The 22,500-nt window shown below is 50.7% G+C and overlaps 1 protein-coding gene across 3 annotated transcripts in view; it reads left to right on the plus strand.

Annotated features, from left to right (window-relative positions):
* Positions 1–22,500, plus strand: part of LOC139756111 (uncharacterized) — a 728,320-nt gene that overhangs the window by 476,627 nt on the left and 229,193 nt on the right. The window contains exons 1-2 of one of the 3 annotated variants that reach the window (XM_071675186.1): positions 11,165–11,705; positions 14,139–14,213. The exons of 1 other annotated variant lie outside the window; for it this stretch is intronic. The gene's annotated coding sequence lies outside the window, so the exon portion shown is untranslated. Of the gene's footprint in view, positions 1–11,164; positions 11,706–14,138; positions 14,214–22,500 lie in introns of those variants that run through there. One more of the 3 variants, XM_071675188.1, reaches the window with a different exon arrangement.

Raw genomic sequence — 22,500 nt, forward strand, 5'->3', positions numbered from 1 at the left:
GCAGGCGACACTGCAGAATTGGAAAGTGATCAGAGATCTTTCACGGCCCGTATGAACTTCCTACAGGAACTAAATGACTTTAGAATGGCTGATATCACTTGGGCTGTTCTCTCGAGCGCAGACGGAAGAGGTGTATCACCATCTACGCTTTGAAAATCCTGGGAAGCCAAAGTCCCAAACCTACACTTGTATAAATAACATCTTACTGCCACGAGAGGGAGGAAAGACTTGGCGAAATGCTACCTCTAAGATCAAAAGTTATGATCTGCACAAAAAGAGAAAAAGCCTTAAACCCCCCCGGGTCTTCCCAACAGCTTGGTCGATCAACGACCCAGCCCAGCAGCCTAGGGCCCAGCAGTAACACCAGCTGGTAAATTGGTACAGCTGACAGCAGCAGGAGGCAGGAGACGGATACGTTTGACTGAAGCAGCAGGCGGGTGACAGGTACAGCTGACAGCAGCAGGAGGTAGGAGTGTAGGTGACCAAGACACTGATGACTGTGAGGGAGGGAGGCACAGACGCCCCGACCCTGGCACTCGCCTACCACACTCACTTCCATCCGTGGGGTCTCTGAGGGAGGGAGACAGACGCCCCGACCCTTGCACTCACCTACCACACTCACTACCACCTTTGAGGTCTCTGAGGGAGGGCGATAGACCACCAGCCGCCCACCGCGGACCACAACCTAGGACCATTCACTTGTGAGCCACATTTACGTACCTCTACACCACGATGAAGTATGTGGGGAATCATTTTTTTTTTCACATTTCATGACGGAGTGATGCCCCTTTCCCTCTTGGCTCGACCTCGGCCCCCTTTTTAGACGACCCCCGGCCGGAAGCCCCTGGATGTCTCACAGACCACCCTCTGCTGATGGTCTTTGACCTCCAGTCAAGGGACTTCGTGGTAGAGAACCATCTGCACTAATGTTCTTGACGATGACGAAGGTGGTCCTTGACCCCCTGGAGGGGAGATCGAGGAACCTTGAGGATGACCGTAGACCCCTTGAGGATGACATGTGATCCTCCTCTAACGAGTATTTTGGAACTTTTTGGTCCCGAGGGGAAAATAAAGAAGGCAGAGGATGTTTTTGGTTGATAATTGAGGATGACGTACCGGGTCGTGAAGATGACGGAGTTGGAAGGGGCACCCGGGGTTGAAAGTGACGCGGGATGGGAGGGAGGAAGTGGGTGGCTGACGCTGGGGTGGGAGGGAGGAAGTGGGTGGCTAACGCTGGGATGGGAGGGAGGAAGTGGGTGGCTGACGCTGGGATGGGAGGGAGGAAAATGGGTGGCTGCGCTGGGTGGAGGGGAAATGGGTGGCTGACTGTAAGGGAGCTGACAACTTACGTACGTAGTGAAGTGGTAGTTACTGTTTATCGTTGGTCAGAACCCCAGTTGGTAGCCGGGGACTGGATAAGGTAGTAATTATTGAAAAAATAAAAATAAAAATTATAAAATAATGATAATAATAATATTTCTAAAGATAATAAGATAAAATAATAATATAATAAAAAATGATAACAATAATGAAATTTTTATTTTAAAAAAAATATTTAAAAATAATAATGATGATAATATAATAAAAATGATAATAAAAAAAATTAAAAATAAAAATGATAATAATAATAAAATAATTAAAAAATAATAATAATAATAATAAAAATAAAAATAATAATAAAATGATAAAAATAATAAAATAAAATAATAATTTTTTTTTTTTATTATTATTATTATTATTATTATTAATTTTTTAATTATTGAGGGGATTTTCCCTCTTTTGGGAAAATACAGCTGTGAAGTCATGTATAGTAAGGCTTTTTTGCAGGGGTAAAGGGGGTGGGTGGTTGTGTGTGTGTGTGTGTGTCCCTTCAGAGGCCGGGCCCTGGTGAGTACCCCACTGTAGCCGCCCCCCTCAACCCCCCCCCCCCCCCCCCCCCCCCCCCCCCCTGTACCCCCTGGGAAATTTTTGGAATTTTTTGCCGAGTTGGTAATGGGTTACAAATCTCTCCCTCCCTCCCTCCCTTCTTCCCCCCCTCCTCCCTCCCCCCTCCCTTTTCCCCCCTTCCTTCTGCGAGGAACATATGAACCCTTAAGGTAAAAGTGGAGTGAGTCTCTGACTGGGTTGAGATCTCCAGGTTACAGATGGATGGTCCGGTGCGTTGGCTGGCCACACTCTCAGTTGGTCTCTGATCTGGTCTGGTCTTGTGTCTCTGGTCTGTTAGCCAGAGCCAGACGGTACGTTGAATACAGCCAGATGGTTTGGTCTGGTCTGGTCTCTCTGGTCTGTTAGCCAGGCCAGACGGTACGTTTTATACACCAATGGTCCCTGGTCCCCCGGTCTTGGTCCCGTTAACCAGAGCCAGACGGGACGTTTGATTTTTTTTACAGCCGAAAGGCGGGGTTTGGGCCCTGGTCTGTTAACCAGAGCCAGACGGTACGTTGAATACAGCCAGATGGTTTGGTCTGGTTTGGTCTGGTCTGTCTCTCTGGTCTGTTAACCAGAGCCAGACGGTACGTTGATCACAGCCAGATGGTCTGGTCTGGTCTCTGTTCTGTTAGCCAGAGCCAGACGGTACGTTGATCACAGCCAGATGGCCTGTTGGCCAGATGGTTTGACCACGGTGAGGGCAAGTGCTGGCTGGAGGCAGGTGGAACGTGGCGAGAGTGGTTTTTCAAAGAGCTGTTTTTCCGGGTTTTTAGGCACTTGAAAAGAAAGGGGAAAGGGGGGTGATGGTGGTGGTGGTGGTGATGGTGGTGGTGGTGTTGGTGGTGATGGGATGGTGGTGTTAGTGGTGGTGATGGGATGTTGTGTTAGTGGTGGTGATGATGGGATTGTGGTGTTGGTGATGGTGATGGGATGGTGGTGTTAGTGGTGGTGATGGTGGTGTTGGTGGTGGTGGTGATGGTGATGGGATGGTGGTGTTGGTGGTGGTGGTGATGGTGATGGGATGGTGGTGTTAGTGGTGGTGATGGGATGTTGTGTTAGTGGTGGTGATGATGGGATGGTGGTGTTGGTGGTGGTGGTGATGGTGATGGGATGGTGGTGTTAGTGGTGGTGATGGTGGTGTTGGTGGTGGTGGTGATGGTGATGGGATGGTGGTGTTGGTGGTGGTGGTGATGGTGATGGGATGGTGGTGTTAGTGGTGGTGATGGGATGTTGTGTTAGTGGTGGTGATGATGGGATTGTGGTGTTGGTGGTGGTGGTGATGGTGATGGGATGGTGGTGTTAGTGGTGGTGATGGTGGTGTTGGTGTTGGTGGTGATGGGAGTGTTGATGGTGGTGATGGGATGGTGGTGGTGGGGGGTGATGGCTGTGATGGTGATGGAGTGATGGTAATGATCTTGCCTTCTTGTTAAATCAGCAGTTTCCTGTGGTGTCCTCAGAGGGCGTGTGTGTGTGTGTGTATGTGTGTGTGTGTGTGTGTGTGTGTGTGTGTGTGTGTGTATGTGGACGTGTGTGTGTGTGTGTGTGTGTGTGTGTGTGTGTGTGTGTGTGTGTGTGTGTGTGTGTGTGTGTGTCGACCCATCCTAGAGATCCAGTGCCATCTAGTGCACGGTCACGCTGCTCAGCCCAGACGGCAGACAGACAGACGCGGACTGTCGGAGAGACAGACAGACAGACAGACATGACAGACATGACCTCATCATTAAAGGGCGTGTGTCGTGAGGGCGCTCACGTGGCAAGACACCCCCCCCCCCTCTACCTGGCGCAGAGGGGCGTTGGGTGGGGGGGGACTGTTTCTATCCCCTCAACTTGGTGTGCACAACTCTTCCCTCACACCTCCCACCCAGAACACCCACCTCCCGCGACACCACTGCTCCAGATGTCCCCCTCCCTCCCTCACTCCCTCCCTCCCTCTACGCCCACCGTTGCCCTCCACCGCCGCCCTACAGCGCACACCCACACACATCTTCCCCACACCTCAGGGGCCCTCCCACACATGACTCTCCCCACCGTAGCCACACGTTCTTCAGCCCAGGAGGGTCGTGCCAAGGCGGGCGGGCACACGGCAGCCATCAGTCTACACCAGTGTTCAATAAGCCATTACCACCGCTGATGGCCACCTGATTGTGTGAGGTGGTCTGTTGTTGGTGGTGGTGGTGGGTCTGTGGCTGTGTGAGGTGGTCTGTTGCTCCTGGCTGTGTTGCAGCTAGTGGTGGGTCTGTGGCTGTGTGAGGTGGTCTGTTGCTTCTGGCTGTGGTGCTGCTGCTGGTGGGTCTGTGGTTGTGTGAGGTGGTCTGTTGCTTCTGGCTGTGTTGCAGCTAGTGGGTCTGTGGCTGTGTGAGGTGGTCTATTGCTCCTGGCTGTGTTGCTGCTGCTGGTGGGTCTGTGGCTGTGTGAGGTGTTCTGTTGCTCCTGGCTGTGGTGCTGGTGGTGGGTCTGTGGCTGTGTGAGGTACTCTGTTGCTCCTGGCTGTGTTGGTGCTGGTGATGGGTCTGTGGCTGTGTGAGGTGGTCTGTTGCTCCTGGCTGTGTTGGTGCTGGTGATGGGTCTGTGGCTGCGTGAAGTGGTCTGTTGCTCCTTGCTGTGTTGCAGCTAGTGGTGGGTCTGTGGCTGTGTGAGGTGGTCTATTGCTCCTGGCTGTGTTGCAGCTAGTGGTGGGTCTGTGGCTGTGTGAGGTGGTCTATTGCTCCTGGCTGTGTTGCAGCTAGTGGTGGGTCTGTGGTTGTGTGAGGTGGTCTATTGCTCCTGGCTGTGTTGCAGCTAGTGGTGGGTCTGTGGTTGTGTGAGGTGGTCTATTGCTCCTGGCTGTGTTGCAGCTAGTGGTGGGTCTGTGGCTGTGTGAGGTGGTCTATTGCTCCTGGCTGTGTTGCAGCTAGTGGTGGGTCTGTGGCTGTGTGAGGTGGTCTATTGCTCCTGGCTGTGTTGCAGCTAGTGGTGGGTCTGTGGTTGTGTGAGGTGGTCTATTGCTCCTGGCTGTGTTGCAGCTAGTGGTGGGTCTGTGGCTGTGTGAGGTGGTCTATTGCTCCTGGCTGTGTTGCAGCTAGTGGTGGGTCTGTGGCTGTGTGAGGTGGTCTATTGCTCCTGGCTGTGTTGCAGCTAGTGGTGGGTCTGTGGCTGTGTGAGGTGGTCTATTGCTCCTGGCTGTGTTGCAGCTAGTGGTGGGTCTGTGGCTGTGTGAGGTGGTCTATTGCTCCTGGCTGTGTTGCAGCTAGTGGTGGGTCTGTGGTTGTGTGAGGTGGTCTATTGCTCCTGGCTGTGTTGCAGCTAGTGGTGGGTCTGTGGTTGTGTGAGGTGGTCTATTGCTCCTGGCTGTGTTGCAGCTAGTGGTGGGTCTGTGGCTGTGTGAGGTGGTCTGTTGCTTCTGGCTGTGTTGCAGCTAGTGGTGGGTCTGTGGTTGTGTGAGGTGGTCTATTGCTCCTGGCTGTGTTGCAGCTAGTGGTGGGTCTGTGGCTGTGTGAGGTGGTCTATTGCTCCTGGCTGTGTTGCAGCTAGTGGTGGGTCTGTGGTTGTGTGAGGTGGTCTATTGCTCCTGGCTGTGTTGCAGCTAGTGGTGGGTCTGTGGTTGTGTGAGGTGGTCTATTGCTCCTGGCTGTGTTGCAGCTAGTGGTGGGTCTGTGGCTGTGTGAGGTGGTCTATTGCTCCTGGCTGTGTTGCAGCTAGTGGTGGGTCTGTGGCTGTGTGAGGTGGTCTATTGCTCCTGGCTGTGTTGCAGCTAGTGGTGGGTCTGTGGTTGTGTGAGGTGGTCTATTGCTCCTGGCTGTGTTGCAGCTAGTGGTGGGTCTGTGGCTGTGTGAGGTGGTCTGTTGTTGGTGGTGGTGGTGATGGTGATGGGATGGTGGTGTTAGTGGTGGTGATGGTGATGGGATGGTGGTGTTAGTGGTGGTGATGGGATGTTGTGTTAGTGGTGGTGATGGGATGTTGTGTTAGTGGTGGTGATGGGATGTTGTGTTAGTGGTGGTGATGGTGATGGGATGGTGGTGTTAGTGGTGGTGATGGGATGTTGTGTTAGTGGTGGTGATGGGATGTTGTGTTAGTGGTGGTGATGGGATGTTGTGTTAGTGGTGGTGATGGTGATGGGATGGTGGTGTTAGTGGTGGTGATGGTGATGGGATGGTGGTGTTAGTGGTGGTGATGGGATGTTGTGTTAGTGGTGGTGATGGGATGTTGTGTTAGTGGTGGTGATGGGATGGTGGTGTTAGTGGTGGTGATGGGATGTTGTGTTAGTGGTGGTGATGGTGATGGGATGGTGGTGTTAGTGGTGGTGATGGGATGTTGTGTTAGTGGTGGTGATGGGATGTTGTGTTAGTGGTGGTGATGGTGATGGATGGTGGTGTTAGTGGTGGTGATGGGATGGTGGTGTTAGTGGTGGTGATGGGATGTTGTGTTAGTGGTGGTGATGGTGATGGGATGGTGGTGTTAGTGGTGGTGATGGTGATGGGATGTTGTGTTAGTGGTGGTGATGGGATGGTGGTGTTAGTGGTGGTGATGGGATGTTGTGTTAGTGGTGGTGATGGGATGTTGTGTTAGTGGTGGTGATGGGATGTTGTGTTAGTGGTGGTGATGGGATGTTGTGTTAGTGGTGGTGATGGTGATGGGATGGTGGTGTTAGTGGTGGTGATGGTGATGGATGGTGGTGTTAGTGGTGGTGATGGGATGGTGGTGTTGTGTGTGTGTGTGTGTGTGTGTGTGTGTGTGTGTGTGGTGAAGCGGTCGGGCGTAAGCAACACCTCCGTCGCCATCATCGTCGCCCCCCCAAACCCAACACCACCTCAACTCACAAGGGTTGTGACCCACAACTTTATATATAAGCCACAGCAACCTGAACCTCAATCAAGCAACACAGGGTTGAGCGTAGTTCGTAGTAAAGAAAAGAACTTTCCTTATTATCCCCACTCACGCGTCCTCCACCCCACGCCTCCTCCACCCCACGCCTCCGCCACCCCACGCCTCCTCCTCCTCCTCCTCCTCCTCCTCGTCCTCCTACATCTTGCCACTGTAACACGCCAGTACTAATGGCGTGTGGGTGTCCTTCCTGAGGCCAGTTCCTGTAAGGGCGGCAGACCTTACAGACTGCATATCTCTTCGTGGCTGGCCACCATCTGCCTCCCCCCTATGGCACCTTTGCTGTATCTCTACCCCCTTGCGTTCCATGGGCACCAAGTTGGCCTCCATCTAACCCGCGAGCCATGTACCCTTCAGCCCATACCTCCGAAGGGTCAAAAAAAAAAGAAAAAAGTCCAGTTCAAGTGGTTAGCTGTGGGGTGCCTCAATCATACTCATAAATCAAGCACAGGGGAAAGCGAGGTGGGTCTTCTCTCTCTCTCTCTCTCTCTCTCTCTCTCTCTCTCTCTCTCTCTCTCTCTCTCTCTCTCTCTCTCTCTCTCTCAGTCCCCCTTCTGACCGCCCGAGATATTTGATCTGTCTCTCCCCCCCCCCTCTCTCTCTCTCTCTTGGCTGTGAATCCAGGTAATTCGCCAAATTGCAGGATGCAGCTAATCTCCTTCTGTGATCGACTCTAGCGAACCTCGCCTCGCTTTTTGGAGGAGGATCACCTCGACGCGAGTGGCAGAAGAAGTTGGTAAGTGCAGCAGGGGAGCGTTGACACTTTCCCTCCCTCCCTCCCTCTTCGCTTCCCTGTTGACTTCTTCGATTAGGATGAGAGAGAGAGAGGCAGAGGTGAGATCCTCGTCGGCTCCTTGATTGGCCGCTTCAATTTCGTCCGTCTGTCTGCCTGCCTGCCTGCCCCCTCCTCACTCACTCACTCACTCACTCACGGCAGCTGATGATATTTGGCCCCCCCACTCCTCCTTCCTTCCTTCCCCTCCCTCGCGACTCATGCAGGAGTACAGGGGAGGGTGGCGGGTCTGGGGAGGAGGGGAATTTGGGAGGTATTTGGGGCGTGGCGTCGGTGCTCGCTTCATGATTCGAGTGGTGGGTGAGGCGGCTCTTGGGGCGCAGGGCTTTGAAGTCCTTGGCGACCCAGCGCTCGCGACGCGCTCATAGTCCTGATTATGATGCGTGTGTGTGTGTTTGTGTGTGTGTGTGTGTGTGTGTGTGTGTGTACTTGCATATGCCTTGCGGGGGCTGTCTTCTATCCCCGCAGCTGGGTGTGCGACCAGGTTGCCTTGGTGAAGGAAGGTTTGGCCTCCTCGACCCGTATCTGTATAGGGTGGTGATTATGTATTACGCAAATTGGCAGGTCTGGTGCACCACGATGGGAGATGTCGTGTTTTCTATCTTTTTTTTTTCTTTTTCTTCCATATCATCAGTATCTCTTTCCTTTCTTTCTTTCTTTCTTTCTTTCTTCTTCTTCTTCTTCTTCTTCTTCTTCTTCTTCTTCTTATTCTTCGTATATCCCATGGTCCTCTTCGTCTTCCTTTCCCTATTCATTCGTACTCTTCTTCTTCGTCTTCTTCTCCTTCTTCTTCTTCTTCTTCTTCTTCTTCTTCTTCTTCCTCTTCTTCGTATGTCCCATGATCCTCTCCGTCTTTCTTCTTCTTCTTCTCCTTCTTCTTCTTCTTCGTCTTCTTCTTCTTCTTCTTCTTCTTCTTCTTCTTCTTCTTCTTCTTCTTCTTCTTCTTCTTTTTCCCTCTTCTTCGTATGTCCCATGGTCCTGCTCTTCTACCTTTCCGTAGTCATTCGTACTCTTCTTCTTCTTCTTCTTCTTCTTCTTCTTCTTCTTCTTCTTCTTCTTCTCCTCCTCCTCCTCCTCCTCCTCCTCCTCCTCCTCCTCCTCCTCCTCCTCTTCTTCGTATGTCCCATGATGGTCCTCCTCTCCTACCTTTCCGTAGTCATTCGTACGCATGACAAACAAGGAGACCTTGACATTTATGCTTGCCTTATGAGTCAAAAATTAGTAGTCATTACAATCAATTATGATGAGCTACGTCCGGGTTGTCCTTACTGATCATCCTGCGTAGTGTGGGTAAAAATCCTTGCACACAAGGCCGCCCACTCACCCATCCAGTCATCTGTGCCCGTGTGGGCGTCCTCTGGCCAGGGGGCCACCCATTATGTGTGCCCGTGTGGGCGTCCTCTGGCCAGGGGCCAACCATCGTATGTAACCGTATGGGCGGCCTCTGGCCAGGGGGGCCACCCATTATCTGTGCCCAGTGTGGGCGTCCTTTGGCAGAGGGCCAACCATCGTATGTTACCGTATGGGCGGCCTCTGGCTAGAGGGCCCACGCACCCATTCTCCTGCACCTACCTCTCAGCTGTAGTAACGTGGGCGGCCTGTGGCAGGGACCTACACACCCACCCATCGGCTCTAGCAGTGTGGGCGGCCTCTGGTAGGGGCGCACACACCCACTCATCAGTTGTAGGAGTGTGGGCGGCCTCTGGCAGCGGCCTACACACCCACCCATCAACTGTAGGATTGTGGGCGGCCTCTGGCAGGGGCCTACACACCCACCCATCAGCTGTATTAGTGTGGGCGGCCTCTGTCAGGGGCCTACACACCCACCCATCAGCTGTAGCAGTGTGGGCGGCCTGTCGTAGCGGGCCCACACACCAACCCGTCATCTTATAGCAGTGTGGGCGGCCACTAGGTGGGTGTCACATCTCATTACCTCTCGTTGGGGCTGGAGGCATTACAGTACTACAGCTTCGATCTCCGTTACAGTCCTCTCATTATGAGGTGTGACTGGGCCGTCGCTCTGGTGTAGGAGGGCCGTGTGTCGTGACCGCCTCGTGTGACGTCCGCTGGTCTGTGACGAACGAGTTCGTAACACTCGCCTTCACCACCCAGACGAACGGGTTCGTAACACACGCCTTCACCACCCAGACGAACGAGTTCGTAACACACGCCTTCACCACCCAGACGAACGGGTTCGTAACACACGCCTTTCACCACCCAGACGAACGAGTTCGTAACACACGCCTTCACCACAGATCACCCCAGGAGGCCAGCGGACTCATCCCTCAAACACCTGCGTTGTTCCGGCAGTGGTGTAAATCAGCCTTGGTGACGTGGATGTCGTTATTAAAGTGTTTTGACTACAGGATTATCCAGTTGTGAGAGTCATAACACACAGGGGGGGTGGTAATATTTCATAGAATATCAGTGTCTTTATTTATTTTGTATCCGTCTTTATTTATTTTATATCAGTGTCTTTATTCGTTTTTAGATGTGTCATGAGAGGAGTGAATTGATGGAGCATTGACTCTTGTTTATATTCATCCGTGCTGCTTGTAAGATGGTTTATGTATGGTTATAAGTGTCGCGAGGTGAGAGTGTGAAGTGACACGCTGCTTATAACACTGATATTAAGAATCTTGGCATCGTTTACCTGATGTGTACATAATGTAGTCTGCAGGGGTCATCTTTGCCCACAACCTGGGCTGGGTCTAAGGCTGTTGGGGAGGGTCGTTGGTCGACTAGACTGTTAGAAGCCGCGGCCCACAGGGCCAAACGACTCCTCACAGTACCTGGCTGACCTGGCGCATGCTGTAGGTATTAGTCCAGTGTGCACTCTTAAACCTTTTAAGACCAAAGAGAATTACCTGTTGAATGAGAAGTAGATAGCCTATTCATAGGTGCAGAGCGCCAGGGGGTTAAAGGATTCACTTTGGTGTTGGATTCCACCCTGTCATAGGTAAAGGATCACTCACTTAAACGTAGTAAACACAAGGATTGAAATGAACGTCAGACTATAACCTTTTGTAGATGGAGTGTGGTGGGGTGATCCGTCGCGTGTGTGTGGTAGGCGTCCCAGTCCTTTGTGAGGGAGGGTTGTGGGTTGTTATGCTGAGGAAGGGTTGTGGGTTGTTATGCCGTGCTTCATCTGTGTAAACGTCTTGCTGGAAGGCAATAGCTCAGGTGGTTGTGGTGGTGTCTGGGTTGTTGTATCGCCCTGAGTGAGGTGCGTGGAGGTAGCCATAGGTGTTGTGTGTGTGTGTGTGTGTGTGTAGGGAGTGAGGAGGAGCTGCATATGGTGTGTACTCTAAGGCCTTGCCTATCGTGGGCTGCTGTGGAGGCCAGCTTTCTCTGGATGCATTAGCGGTGCACTGGTCGTGGCTGCTGTGGGTGAGGCCGGTGGTGAAGTAGTTAGCATCGCTTGCTATAAATCATCGTACCTGGACCCGAGACCCGGGTAGGTCAGGGGGGGGTGGCTTCGAAACAACCCAACTGTCCATTCGTCCCATAGGAGGTGGTCGACGAATGAGCGCTTTGCTTATATGGTACAGACCCACGCACACACACATACACACGACACACCTCGTCCAGCCCCTGGATGGGGTAAGGACGTGGGTTAGTGGTGCTCTCGTGGACCGGCCTTGTCTGCTGGTGGTCAACACGTCCCCCTGAACTGTCACTCTCCCTTCATGCTTGGATTACGTCTGAGTGGGACCCCACCATCCTCACACAGGAGTGTCTACCTCCAGTGATCGTGATGGTGGAGGAGATAGATACACTCACACACTCATTAGACACCTTTACCAGTGAACTAGTGAACCAGTGACTTGGTCAGAGCCGCACTTGTATAGGTCGCCTGACACGTATATATACTCCGGCCCTTGAAGTTGTGACCCAGTTACTCTTGTGACAGTTTCCCCAGGGGGTTCGGAGGGGACGAACGCCTAGTACAGACATTATGACTGTGACAGATACCAGGTACCTGCGCCCCACACCGCCATTGACCGACGTCCGTCACCACAATCACCTTGTACCGGCCGACCAGTGGTGCTCGTACAGACATAGATATTGTCCTTTGCTCGCTACTGTGATGGTCGTAAACAGTCCATAAACAAGTGCGCAGGTAAGCCAGGCAAAATAGGTTTAGTTTCCCCCATAGTTATGTACATGTCGACTGCTGTATGACTGTAATGCAACTGACGTGAAAATATTCACCATCGAATATATGTCAGTACAGTATTACGGCAGTTCGAAATGTATATAACTCTACATCACTCGCTGTTCACCATTAAATACAAATTGTATGGCAACGCAATACCACAGCAATACCTCCAATGTGTAACTGAATATCGCGTAATGTTCAACTGATCATCACTGAATGTATAATGTATAAACCATACTCCTGGCTCAGTCAGTGCATAAACCATACACTTGGCTCAGTCATTGTATGAACCATATACTTGGCTCAGTCATTGTATGAACCATATACTTGGTTCAGTCATTGTATAAACCATATACTTGGCTCAGTCAGTGTATGAATCATACACTTGGCTCAGTCATTGTATGAACCATACACTTGGCTCAGTCATTGTATAAACCATACACTTGGCTCAGTCAGTGTATGAACCATAGACTTGGCTCAGTCATTGTGTGAACCATACACTTGGCTCAGTCATTGTATAAACCATACACTTGGCTCAGTCATTGTATGAACCACACTTGGCTCAGTCATTGTATAAACCAAACACTTGGCTCAGTCATTGTATAAACCATACACTTGACTCAGTGAGTGTATGAACTGTACCATCAGTGTATGAACCATACACTTGGCTTCAGTCAGTTGTATGAACCATACACGTGGCTGCAGTCAGTGTGTATGAACCATACACTTGGCTCAGTCAGTGTATGAACCATACACTTGGCTCAGTCAGTGTATGAACCATACACTTGGCTCAGTCATTGTATGAACCTACACTTGGCTCAGTCATTGTATAAACCATACACTTGGCTCAGTCATTGTATGAACTGTACACTTGGCTCAGTCAGTGTATAACCCATACACTTGGCTCAGTCATTGTATGAACTGTACACTTGGCTCGGTCAGTGTATAACCCATACACTTGGCTCAGTCAGCCTTCCTGTACTGTGCAGACAGCCTTCAGTCGTGCGCTTATCCACTGTAGAAGTGTCCAGCTCCACCTTCATCACATGATCTCTTGTGGTTAATTAACTACTTACTATTATCTCCCCCCCCCCCCCCACAATTATGTCATACCTTAACTGCGTATTTTCCACTCGAATGACTACCTAAATTCAGTAAACCAGTCTATATTTGTTTAATTGTTTGTGACACACACGACTGTCAAAACTTCCCTTCACGTACACTACAAATTGGTACTTACACACACACACACACACACACCACACACACACACACACACACACGACGGTGCTTAGGGAGACCAGTGGCCAAGATTTATATAACTTGGTCCTGATAACAACTTGAGTATAAAGATACATTATCAGGAGTGTTGATAAGGCACCAGCCATGAAGGGAGATACAACACCCAAGTCTTGTCCTGAGGTTTGTGTGTGAAGCTTACAACACAGTGTGTGTTGTGTGTGTGTGTGTGTGTGTGTGTGTGGTGTTGTTATAACTGTGGTGTGTGGGGTTGTAGAATAACCCCACAGGTGTCACCCAATCAGACCCCGGGAAGCAGTTATGTTCAACCACCTACACCATTCAGGGTTATTACGACCCTTAGCACGACCAATTGCATCGCGACCCTCAAAGATCCCTTTCGAGCACGACGGTACGACCCTTGGGTTCGATTTGCCCAGACTTTTTTGGTCTGGCCTTGAAGGGTGTCGGGTCAAAAGGGCCAAGTCCTCATACCCAATCAAGGTCAAAGGATTAGGTCCTCATACCCAATCAAGGTCAGAGGATTAGGTCCTCATACCCAATCAGGGTCAGAGGATTAGGTCCTCATACCCAATCAAGGTCAAAGGATTAGGTACTCATACCCAATCAAGGTCAGAGGATTAGGTCCTCATACCCAATCAGGGTCAAAGGATTAGGTCCTCATACCCAATCAAGGTCAAAGGATTAGGTCCTCATACCCAATCAAGGTCAAAGGATTAGGCCCTCATACCCAATCAAGGTCAAAGGATTAGGTCCTCATACCCAATCAAGGTCAAAGGATTAGGTACTCATACCCAATCAAGGTCAGAGGATTAGGTCCTCATACCCAATCAGGGTCAAAGGATTAGGTCCTCATACCCAATCAAGGTCAAAGGATTAGGCCCTCATACCCAATCAAGGTCAAAGGATTAGGTCCTCATACCCAATCAAGGTCAAAGGATTAGGCCCTCATACCCAATCAAGGTCAAAGGATTAGGCCCTCATACCCAATCAAGGTCAAAGGATTAGGTCCTCATACCCAATCAAGGTCAAAGGATTAGGCCCTCATACCCAATGTCGTACGTTTTCTGTGTAATTATTTACTTGATCATCGGTGATAAGCATGTCATGTAACGGTGCCCCGTTTTCTTCCAGCAGGTTAGTGTTGATGACGTGGTCAAGACCAGAGGAGCTTCACGTGTTCGTTCGACAGTGGTGCCACGTCTCCGGGTGAGTGTGTGGGTGGTGGTTGGTAATACTGCGGATGACGCTGGTGCCCCGCTGTTCATGGTTGGTAACACTGCGGGTGCACCGTGGTTGGTCACACTGTGGGTGCCACTGGTGCCCCAGTGGTTGGTCACACTGTGGGTGCCACTGGTGCCCCGTGGTTGGTCACACTGTGGGTGCCACTGGTGCCCCGTGGTTGGTCACACTGTGGGTGCCACTGGTGCCCCGTGGTTGGTCACACTGTGGGTGCCACGTCACTAGGTGTGTGTTTAACAGTGGGATTTGGCCCACTGTATAGAGATAGGCTGTGGTGTTGAGCAGGTGATGGTGCAACACAAACTGTTGTGTTGAGCAGGTGTTGGTGCAGCACAAGCTGTGGTGTTGAGCAGGTGATGGTGCAACACAAGCTGTGGTGTTGAGCAGGTGTTGGTGCAGCACAAGCTGTAGTGTTGAGCAGGTGATGGTGCAACACAAGCTGTGGTGTTGAGCAGGTGTTGGTGCAGCACAAGATGTGGTGTTGAGCAGGTGATGATGCAACACAAGATGTGGTGTTGAGCAGGTGTTGGTGCAACACAAGCTGTAGTGTTGAGCAGGTGATGGTGCAACACAAGCTGTGGTGTTGAGCAGGTGTTGGTGCAGCACAAGCTGTGGTGTTGAGCAGGTGATGATGCAACACAAGCTGTGGTGTTGAGCAGGTGTTGGTGCAACACAACTGTGGTGTTGAGCAGGTGATGGTGCAACACAAGCTGTGGTGTTGAGCAGGTGATGGTGCAACACAAACTGTGGTGTTGAGCAGGTGATGGTGCAACACAAGCTGTGGTGTTGAGCAGGTGTTGGTGCAACACAACTGTGGTGTTGAGCAGGTGATGGTGCAACACAAACTGTGGTGTTGAGCAGGTGATGGTGCAACACAAGCTGTGGTGTTGAGCAGGTGTTGGTGCAACACAACTGTGGTGTTGAGCAGGTGATGGTGCAACACAAGCTGTGGTGTTGAGCAGGTGATGGTGCAACACAAACTGTGGTGTTGAGCAGGTGATGATGCAACACAAGCTGTGGTGTTGAGCAGGTGTTGGTGCAACACAACTGTGGTGTTGAGCAGGTGATGGTGCAACACAAGCTGTGGTGTTGAGCAGGTGATGGTGCAACACAAACTGTGGTGTTGAGCAGGTGATGGTGCAACACAAGCTGTGGTGTTGAGCAGGTGTTGGTGCAACACAACTGTGGTGTTGAGCAGGTGATGGTGCAACACAAACTGTGGTGTTGAGCAGGTGTTGGTGCAACACAAACTGTGGTGTTGAGCAGGTGATGGTGCAACACAAGCTGTGGTGTTGAGAAGGTGTTGGTGCAACACAAGCTGTGGTGTTGAGCAGGTGATGGTGCAACACAAGATGTATAGTGTTGGAGTGTTTGAAGAGCTCAACACAAGCTCTATAGTGTTGGAGGGTGTTTATAGGACTTAATACAGTGTTTGTAGTGTTAGAGGGAGTGTGTGTAGGCAGTAACACAAAGTTTACAACGCTCGAGGAAGTGATTTTGGAGGCTGCATCACCGAGTTGATCATTTTGGAGAGGATTTTGTTGGGGGCATCGATCACAACATTAGATGTTGGAGGTGGTGTTTGTAGGGCGCAGCATGATTCATACAGTGTTGGAGGTGGTGTTTATAGGGCGCAACATGATTCATACAGTGTTGGAAGTGGTGTTTGTAGGGCGCAACATGATTCATACAGTGTTGGAGGTGGTGTTTGTAGGGCGCAACATGATTCATACAGTGTGGAGGTGGTGTTTGTAGGGCGCAACATGATTCATACAGTGTTGGAGGTGGTGTTTGTGGGGCACAACATGATTCATACAGTGTTGGAGGTGGTGTTTGTAGGGCGCAACATGATTCATACAGTGTTGGAGGTGGTGTTTGTAGGGCACAACATGATTCATACAGTGTTGGAGGTGGTGTTTGTGGGGCGCAACATGATTCATACAGTGTGGAGGTGGTGTTTGTAGGGCGCAACATGATTCATAGTGTTGGAGGTGGTGTTTGTAGGGCGCAACATGATTCATACAGTGTGGAGGTGGTGTTTGTAGGGCGCAACATGATTCATACAGTATTAGAGGTGGTGTTTGCAGGGCACAACATGATTCATACAGTGTTGGAGGTGGTGTTTGTAGGGCGCAACATGATTCATACAGTGTTGGAGGTGGTGTTTGTAGGGCGCAACATGATTCATACAGTGTTGGAGGTGGTGTTTGTAGGGCACAACATGATTCATACAGTGTTGGAGGTGGTGTTTGTGGGGCGCAACATGATTCATACAGTGTTGGAGGTGGTGTTTGTAGGGCGCACCAACAGCTTGGGAGCCAGGATGTAGTTGCTAGAAGGGCCGATAACGGCCCATGCAGATAACGGCGGTGATACACGCTGCCGTAATGGGTACCACGCCCGTACCGTACGGTTAATGTGGTGGGGGTCTGTAGATAATGGTATCAAACCATCCGGTTTGTGATGCCAAGCCACGCCCTTGTGGTTAACGTGGTGGGGGGCGTGGCGTGGGATTGTGGATGTGGATTACACTTTAACCAACCAGATGTCACATGTATGCCACGCCCCTTCATTGACAAGAGTGTAAGGGTGTTAACGAACCGGCCTTTAATGTATGCCACGCCCTTACGCTCGTGAGGGATGGGAATCGCATTGGGGGGGTGGGAGGGAGGGCGGAGGGGGTGGGTTAAGGGTGGGTGGGAGGGGCGTAGTAGTGGTTGGTAACGCTGTGAGTGAGACTTGTCACGTCTGCAGGGGTTAGGGGGGGTTGATGCCCGGTAGGCTGGTTGGCAACACTGAGTGTTGTCACTCCGCCTGATTGGTACGTGATGCGCGCGCACACACACACACACACACGCACACACACACACACACACACACACACACACACAATACGAGAGGCAGCAGTTTTGATCATCTTATTATTAGACCAAACAAGTTTAGCTCAGTCAACATGCATGTTGAGAAGTGTAATGAGTATGATTTTTGTTTTTCTCTCTCTCTCAAACTTACTGTGAGTAACAATTTCGTCGTGTGTGTTGCTATGTGTTGATATAGTGTGTTGCAACATGTGTTGGTTGGTGATTGAGGTTACAACCCCCCAAAAAAAACATCAGAGGATGTGCAGTTTGGCATAGCGTCCTGTGTATGTGTGTGTGTGTGTGTGTGTGTAAAAGGTTATTCAGTCCAGACGTTTTTTGGGAGACTTTGGTCTAATATTGTGTGTGTGTGTTTAAGCCATCATCCTCCCAGGCAGGCGAAATACCTCGTGTGTGTGCATGCTTGGAGATTAGTCAAAACTGGGGTTGAAGGAGGAGGAGGGAGGAGGAGCGCGGCGTGCGTGGTGGGCAGGGGCGGCGGCGGTGGTAGAGTGAGGTGAGGAGGAGGAGGAGGAGGAGGAGGTGGCTGGGGCAGCGGAGCAGCATTGTGGCGTGGCGTGTTGTTGCGTCGTCTTCGTGGCCGCCCGCACGACGGCGTGTTGCGTCGCGTCGCGTCGTAGAGACATACACCGACCCTTCTGGCCTTGTTGTCGTAGGTAGTCACCTGAGGTGAAGGTGTGTTGTAGGGGAGGAGGAGAGATCATCCATATTAAATAAGGGTTATTAATGTTGTTATAACTTTCGGCCGTACTACGTCGCTGGCTCCTCCTCCTCCCTTGCTCACCTCCCTCCCTCTCGCTATGTTGTTGTTGTTGTTGATGCGCCGTAGCTCTTTGGGTTGAGGGGGGTGAGGTGAGGAGGAGGTTAGAGCCATTTACCCCCGCTCCCACCAAGTCTTTTATCAACATTTCAGCCTCAAGTAGATTCTAAAAGTGGACCAGGCCACTTATTATTTGAACAAGGAAGCATAGTTGGCGGAGCGCTGGGGGGGGGGGGGCCTTCACACCCCACCCAACCATCCCACCACGAACCCCACATTGGTGGAGGGAGCGTCTGCCAGAGTATTATTATTATTATTATTATTATTATTATTATTATTATTATTATTATTATCCCGTTAGAAAAAAAAAATCTTAAACTCCCTCTAACGCCCCGGGGAGCCTAGAGGGAAAGCAGCGAAGGATATGACCAACGTGGGAATTACTTTACGTTGGGTTGAAGTGTTAGCAGTACAGTTGTTAAGAGTGAATATCAAATAGCACTGAGAGAACCACCCGCCTTGAGAGATACGACGACCATGCCGGCCGTGTGGTGGTGAGCTGCTCCGCTGATGTGGGTGGACGGAGTTGCCACTACCTCGTCTTTCTCGTGTGGATATTAAAATACGCGCGGGAGTCTCGGGGATGAATTAATGAATCGTGTCGTCACCCCGTGTTTAGGGTACGTAGATATGTATGCGTATACGGTTGCGGTATACATTGAATATTCATGGCGAGTGGAAATCTTAAAAAAGACGGGCGTGTGTGTGTGTGTTTGGTATTTTAGTGTGTCTGGCGACACCCGGCAGCTGCAACAGATTTCCAGCTTATGTTCGAGGAGTTGCCACTGATCGTGCCCTCCCTGCACGGGTAGCGTCGCCAGCGTTGCTCTCTCTCTCTTCTCTCTCTCTCTCTCTCTCTCTCTCTCTCTCTCTCTCTCTCTCTCTCTCTCGTGTACACCAGTGGTGTTGGGTCCCGTATGTTTGGGGTAGGGTCGGTAGGGGGGGGGGGGGGGGAGTGCGACACGACTCGTAGGGCAAGTCATGACGGGTGTGTGTGTGTGTGTGTTTGTGGAGAGGGAATGCCTGGTTAATAAGGCTCCTCGGTGGCATGATTTGCGAGAGCAGATGGTCATTATGGCATCGTGATGACGTGCCACTCCCCTCTCCCTTGACTCAGCTGAGCCCATGTCGCGCGATGGTCCGAACCTAACAGTTGTGTGGCGCAGTCAGTCAGTATAACCTGGAGGGGTCCTCCGTTGTATCATCTGCGGCCTCGGGGTGTGGAGGGCTGGCTGGCTGTCTGTGTGAGCTCTTGTGTTTATCGGCCGTGTCCCTCCGTGGGGGAGGAGGGTGAGGGGAGGGGGGAGTGGAGTGTGGATGAATGGAGGGTGTTTGTGGTGGTGGAGTGGAGTAATTAGTAAAGAGGTGGGTTTTCGGGTGGGTGGTGGTGTAGGTGTAATGAGGGGCGGGGGTTGGTTGGTGGGTGTTGTAGGTGAATGGTTGTCGGGTGGCGTGGGTGGTAGGGAGGCGAGAGCAGGGGAAGGGCCGGGTGGTGGATGGCAACGAGAAACACTTGAGATGTTCTTGACCCTCGCCAGCTGCTGTTGCCGGGCTGAGTGGGCTTAGCCCTCCCTCCCTCCAGTTCCTCAGCCCTCCTTCATCCCTTCCCTCCCTTGGCCCTCCAGAAGTTTTTCTTCCTTCATCCCCCCCCCTCTCTCTCTCTCTCTCTCTCTCTCTCATCCTCTCCCGTCTGCACCCTTTTCTATCTTCCCTGGGTTTATCACCCTTCCCAACTACCTTCACTTTGAACTTTACTCCCTTTTATACCTCATATCGGGTTTACCACACACTCCTCCCTTCCCACTTTAACATACACTTTTCTCGCTCTCTCCCTTACCCTGGGTTTGCCACACCATTGGCACCCTTCATCACCCTAGATTTTTGTTACCCCACCCTCCTGTTCCCCCATATCTTGGACTTACCACACCCTTCCTCCTCTCTCTCTCTCTCTCTCTCTCTCTCTCTCTCTCTCTCTCTCTCTCTCTCTCTCTCTCTCTCTCTCTCTCTCTTCACACACACACCTCGGCTGTACCACACCCTTTCTTCTTCCCCTCTCCCTTGCAGTATCACAACCTTCTCTCACTCCCTCACCCTGGCTGTACGAGACGATTTATATTCCCTCCCATCACCATACCCTCTCTCTCTCTCTCTCTCTCTCTCTCTCTCTCTCTCTCTCTCTCTCTCTCTCTCTCTCTCTCTCTCTCTCCCCTTCGTAACCAACCCCCCTCGTCTCCTACCCTCATCCCTAACTGTAAGGACATAATCCTCATGATGGCCATGTCGCTAACCTTGCTAAAGATGGTTTGTCAGCTCCCAGCCCGCTCCCACCACACTTGGGTCTGACCAGAGCACACCACCCCGTCCTTCGCCTCAGCGGTACACCTAAGACCTCCCACACTGACAGACCAGGCATCTGTGTTAGTTGATATGATAACCATATCGAAGCTCGTGTACCAGTGTAATTGACCTTTGTTTGTTACAGGCACTACGTCTGACAGGTGAACGAGCGTTCACTGTCGGCTCTGTTCGGTCTGTGATGGACGTGCCCTTCAGTAATATACTGTCGGGTTCCCTAATATCAGTGATTTCAGGCTTGAAGTTCAGAGAACTCTGTAATTACCGATTTGCATCGCGCTCGGCTTGGTAGAGAGAGAGAGAGAGAGAGAGAGAGAGAGAGAGAGAGAGAGAGAGAGAGAGAGAGAGAGAGAGAGAGAGAGTTCATCATTCATGGGGGGGCCCCCATGACTTTGACATTCTCTAATATCGTACAACTTTTTAAACTGCTGTATGACGCCCACATGCAGTTCATAGTCAATTTCTCTCATTCATTCACCACGCTTGTGTTATAAGAGATTACTTCTTTACGTCTTTTTTTTTCGAACAAGTTTGTTGCTTGATTTATTGTTATGGTCACTGGTTATAACGACTGCATTTTTCCCAAAACGGTTTACCATTTGACATCATCAAACTGGTTTAAAACCGTAAATGTTGTGATCCAGTCAGCTATTCTCTCTCTCCCATATTGGACAAGTCCTCTATCTATGACTCAACTTCCTTAATTCTGGTACTGTCTTTGTTGCCTTTCGTTGGACTTTCTCTTTTAGCTCAGTGTGTTTCCTTAATGGTGGTGACCAAACCTGAGAAGCGTATTCTAGTTTTGGCCAAACATAGGAATGTGAACAGCTTGTTGAATGCTTTCCTCATGCTTATACTTCACTGTAGTTCAGCAAACAGTTAGTCTTCTTCACATATCTCAAAAGCTGGGGGTGCTATGGACAAATTGTGTAAAGTCTGGATTCCAAAGTGCCACTTTTGCAGACAGATTCATGCAGCTTATTCCTTGCTAAATGATGAATGTATGGAGGCCTTTTTTGACACTGTCCCATCCCGGTTACTCGACATCTCCTTGGGTTGGAATTTCATCGCCCATGTACTAGACCAGCTTGTTGTATGTTTTGGTCCCCTTGTAAATTGATGCAATCTCCCTCATCCTTACCTCCCACATGACCTTGGCATCATCCGCAATGAGTCCAGTCCTTGTGGCAAGTCATTTACATCACTCCATAGGAGGTAGGTCCCAGGGTCGAGCCTTGTGGTACACCAATGGAGACCCCCAAACCCCATTTTGAGAACGTTATTTCTCACTCGCGTCCTTTTGTTCCCTGTCAGTAAGGTGATTTTTCCCTCCCTGAAGAGCCCAGATCTTTACAAACCCTCCTTGTGCACTAGTGTCAAATGCTTTCTGGTAGTCTAGATTTACGCAGTCCATCCATCCTTTACTTTAAGTCAACAACGGAGCTCACTCTCTCTTGGAAATCGTAAGGGATGCTTACGCACGACCTCCTTTTCCCCACGGAGTCCTTGCTGTCACTGGCGTAGGGGGGGGGGGGGGATGGTCTCTCTGTAGAGAGGAGTGTTACGCATGACCTCCTTTCTTCCCCCCCCCCCCCCCCCCCCGAGTCCTTGTTGCCACTGGCGCGTAGGGAGTTCCTTTGTCAACCCCGCTTTTGGCTGTGCTCTCGAGGGTCTGTGATTGTACCCAGAGTCTTCTTCTTGTGTCCAGGGCTGTACCCTGTACCCCTGTAACTTGTCTCGCACAGCCATCAGACGTCACTGTAAACCGATTAATTGATTACCTTGTGTGTGACGTTCCCCGGGCTTCCAATCCATTACTATTGGTGACGGTCCATATATATATATATATATATATATATATATATATATATATATATATATATATATATATGGGCTATGGATAGAGTGGTGCGCAGGAGGATGGATGTGCTGGAAATGAGATGTTTGAGGACAATGTGTGGTGTGAGGTGGTTTGATCGAGTAAATAACGTAAGGGTAAGAGAGATGTGTGGAAATAAAAATAGCGTGGTTGAGAGAGCAGAAGAGGGTGTTTTGAAATGGTTTGGGCACATGGAGAGAATGAATGAGGAAAGGTTGACCAAGAGGATATATGTGTCGGAGGTGGAGGGAACGAGGAGAAGAGGGAGACCAAATTGGAGGTGGAAAGATGGAGTGAAAAAGATTTTGTGTGATCGGGGCC

The sequence above is a fragment of the Panulirus ornatus genome, chromosome 20 (genome assembly GCF_036320965.1).
Source record: "Panulirus ornatus isolate Po-2019 chromosome 20, ASM3632096v1, whole genome shotgun sequence".
Lineage (NCBI taxonomy): Eukaryota > Metazoa > Arthropoda > Malacostraca > Decapoda > Palinuridae > Panulirus > Panulirus ornatus.